Here is a 4,406-nt window from a genome sequence, read left to right on the forward strand (position 1 = left end):
AGCTTCACCCTCCGTTGTTTCTGTGTCATCAGTGCAAATGACAACGTGGTAAAAAGGCAAATGGTGTATTAGTAGTTTTGTGAAAATAATTTTGATTCTCCAGAGTCCTGAAAGCATTTTGGACCCCCAGAGTTTTCCAGGCCGTACTTGGAGAACTGTTGGTGTAGTGGAAATTGCCCGAATGTAGAGGATTGGGATTTAGTCCCACCTCTTCTACTTACTTGTCCTGTGACCTTGAGCAGTCTACATTCTTGGTTTTCACTTTCTCATCTGTAAATCAGGGAAAATAACAGTCAACAGTTGTTGTGAGGATTGAGTGAGAAATTACCAAGCAGGGGTTGAGTCTCTCCAGAGTTGTTTTTCATTCTAGGATCTTAATCACGAGATCAGTTAGTTTAGAATATATAGACATCTCTCTTGCTAATACAGCTACATTTTTATGTCTTATCATAGCTTTGTATGTCTAAACCCTAGGCTCCTGGCAGGAGCTATTAGTTATTTGTCTTCATTTAAAAAAAGAATCCTCGAGTTTAACCTGATTGTTCTTTATAAATGTAAAGAAAGAAAAATGATCCTTTACATTTGATGTAGCAAGAACTTTGGTTTTAAAGAAACCTGTGTATTGGGCTTGTTCTGTTTTGGTGCTGCTGTTGTAAAGGAACTGAGCGCTGGGCTGTGGCTCAGTGGTAGAGTGCTTGCCTTGGGTTCACCCATGAATAGTCTGGGTACCATCCCCAGCATGACAGAAAATACAGGATAATACAGTGTAGTGGTAGTAGATGTTCCAGAAACTCTCCAGTAATTCTGTAGTGATTTGTATCTAGTTGCAGGCCCCCTTCCATATGTGTTCTAGTCAGAGCTAGATCTTGGTAGTTTTGAAACATCTTTATGCTCTTCAAATATGTGAACTGTTTACTTTTTAAATTCCTAATGGGAGTCTGAGTTATAGGATGGTTATTTGATGAGTTTGTATTTGTCTTCCTAAAAATGCAGATTGCCATGTCTGCTGCACTGCAGAGAGTCAGTCATGACAGTACTTTGAAACCTTTTCTGAACAAACTTGAGAGCCCAGCATTATGACCTAAAACCTAGTATAGAGCTGGATTTCTGGTTTTCCTCTCCATCCCAAGGAAACAAGAGCAAACCAAACTTGAGTTCTCTGTAGTCTCTGCTCTGATTTTAGCTTGTTGTCTCACCTGGAACAAGTCATTTACCTTATCTGGGTCTCAGTATTTTCATCTCACCCTGTGGAAGTTGGCTGAGGATTCTTCTCCTTAAGGTCCTTCCAAATCAGATGGCCTGTGAACTTGATGACACAAGAGAGCTTACCCACTGGCTTGCTGGGTCTTCTTAGGTGACCTGGTATTTTGTTCCAGATAGGGGTGTGATTTTAGCCTCACTCACTGAGGCTGTCCCTGTAATCCTTTCTCTCCTCTGCTTTGGGCATCTGTCTTGGTAACTTCCTCCTGTTCATTGTTACCTGCATGTGATGAAGCATTATTTTCCTCTCCTCTGTGGTCCTGGTCTCACTGCCAGTTTACAAGAAACTTGGAGCCTCTTGTGGAAGAGGATCTGACATTCCTGGTTCCCCAGGAGACTTGTTGAACATTGACTGAGACTGTGAGGTCCTATCTCTATTCCACCTCATGTCCTGAGTGATGGCTTGTTCAGAGAGGTTTATGAAATGTGGAGATGTCACAAAAGTTGAGTCCCTGAAATACGAACTAGCTGGATTAATGGTTGCACTTGGCAAGCAAATACGCCATTGGAAAAACTGTTTTACCTGCAAGAATAAGTCTCAGACAACTTGGAAGTTTTCATGCAATAAAATATTTACAAATTAATAACTCAGGCGAAAGGAAAGGAGGTGGGACAAAACCATTTATTTTAAGTAAAAGACAAGAATAAAGAAAAGCCCTCAAATATTCTCAAACTGTCTTCCTCTTAGAAATTGTCCTCTTTGGGATAAATTCTAACCAGGGCCATCAGTGACATTTAGCTGTAATACATATAGAGCCTAATGTTTGCTTCCTGTGGGGATATTTGCACTCTAATGGAAGTATGTAGGGAAGATTTGGTCTTTAAACGTGAATTATGATTAACTTAGATCCTCAGCTTTTTTTCTTCCTCTTCAGAAACGTTCTAAGCTGAATTGCAGTGAAGACTAGGCAAACCCGGGAGATAAAATAAGCAGGATCTTGCCATCTGAAGCCAGAATAGCTTGGCAGCAGTGACTGAAGAGTCAGTTGATTAATTGGTGAACTTATTTCCAGCTTTGTTTCAGAAAACAAAGATTTACACAGGAGCACAGTGTTTGGATATGGTTTGAGAGAAAAATGGATCTTAAGGAAGGGAGACCAAAGAGTAAAATCATTAAAGTGTTGGTTACTGGTCCTGTGATTTCCTTCCCTTCTCTCCTCCTTCCTCCCTCCCTCTGTCCTTCCATCCCTTCCTTCTTTCCTGGTTCTATTCCAGCTGTGGCCAGGTCTTTTGACAGCCCATCTCCACAACTAAGCACTTGCATCAGCTCCCTCCTGCTCTCAGTCTGTCACACGCGACTGACCGTGGTTTTCCCACACACTCTACTTTCATGCTGCCGTTTGCCTGCCCAGGAACCTATACTGGCCCTATGGTCACTGCTCCATCGAGACCAAACCTGCTTAGTTTCTGAGATATGCATAATGGATCCTGCCGGCTGTGTTTCGCTCCTGGCCCTGCCGTCATGATCCTGAGTCCTTTCCTCCATAGTCTTGGCTTCCTCCCTGTCTCCCTGTCAGGCGTTCCCGGTGCTGCCTCCACCTTTGCACCACTTCCTCCTCTCTAGCTACCCAGACCCTGCTCATCTGCTCAGGCCCAGCCTTCTTTCTTTCCCATTCTCCCTCATCCCCCACCCGACCCTCACACCTCCGCTGAGCAATGCAAGTGTGTTCAAGCACCTGCTCTGTGCACCATGTTTTGCAGAGGATTCAAAACTTAGTGCTAAAAGTAATAGGCACACCTCTCTGAGAACACATTGTGTCAGGTGCTGTCCAGCTGCTATACATTACCCCTAATCTGCATAAGGACCCGGAGAGGTGAGTGGCTTTCCTCCCCTTTTTTATTTTTTTGGCAGACAGGATCACTGAAGCTAGTGGTGATTCTGATGCTTCTGCCAGGATTCAAGAAGGGTCTATCTGCCACTAAAACTTTGTATTATCCAGCTGCAGGAATAGTTTGTGTCCTTAAAAGTGTTTATAATCATAGTGAAGAGAAGTCCAATGTCACGTTCCTGCCTTTCTCCCTCACTAGACTGCCGTTAGCCATGTGGAACTCAGGAGAAATCCAGAGACGTTTTCATTTCATTCAAGGCATTAGATCTTGGGAATGGCTTAAACGTAGCTGAACATTAAGATGAACTCAGCAACTGAATGAGGCTGGGTGGGACAGAGCAGCGGAGGCCTGGGACTAGGAAGTGGGGAGAACAGTAGAAGGCTCTTGGAATGAGAGGCTTAAGTTTGGCAAAGTGACGGAAGAAAATGCAATAGTTGAGGTGGAACTCACACACTGGCACAGAAGTTCACGTGTGGCATAGAGGGAGGAGTGAGACTTCTGTCAACCTAGGAGACTGGTCTTGTCATTAATAGCAGTAGAGGAGCATGGAGCGGGGAGACGTCCTGAGCGAAAATTAGTTCAGTGTTGGCTGTGTCGTTTTAGTTAGCAGTGTATTGACTTAGGCCTGTCTACTATAGATACAGCTCTGGGACAGAGTGGAGTTGAGCCCTACGTGTTTGTTGTTCCACTTCAGTTAAGGACAGGAGCTTTGTGTTCATGAACGCTCACGTTGAAAGTACTTTAGAGTTTGTCAGCTGATGAACAAAATGGGGTATATCCATATAGTGGAATATTATTTGGCCATTAAAAAGGAATGAAGTATTGGTACATGCAACACAATGAACCTTGAGAAACCTATGCTAAGTGTAGTCACAAAAGGCTACTTTTGTCTGACTTGTTTATGTGGAATGTCTGGAATAGGTAAATTCATGGAGACAGAAAGTAGATTGTTGGTTGTCAGAGGGTGGGGAGAGGGAGATTATTAATGGGAATGGAGTCATGACAATGTTCTGAAATCAAGTGGTGGTGATGGCTGCACAAACCGATGCACACACTAAAGCCATTTGAGTGTACGTTTTTAAATGGTGATTTTATGGCACATGGACTATATCCTTTTAAAAATTGGAAGGAAAACGGTACCTCTGGAATCACCTACTCTGTCCCCATACCAAGTGACTCAATGTCTCCATCCATCCTCTGCTTACGCTAAAGATGGCTCACATCCATCACAGGGAACTTACTCGGCAAAATCAGCCGTTCCAATGTTACAGGTCTCCAGTTGTATAAAAAGCGTGGCCTCTGAACGTCAGATGGTC

The sequence above is a fragment of the Sciurus vulgaris genome (assembly GCF_902686455.1).
Source record: "Sciurus vulgaris genome assembly, chromosome: 11".
NCBI classification, from domain to species: Eukaryota; Metazoa; Chordata; class Mammalia; order Rodentia; family Sciuridae; genus Sciurus; species Sciurus vulgaris.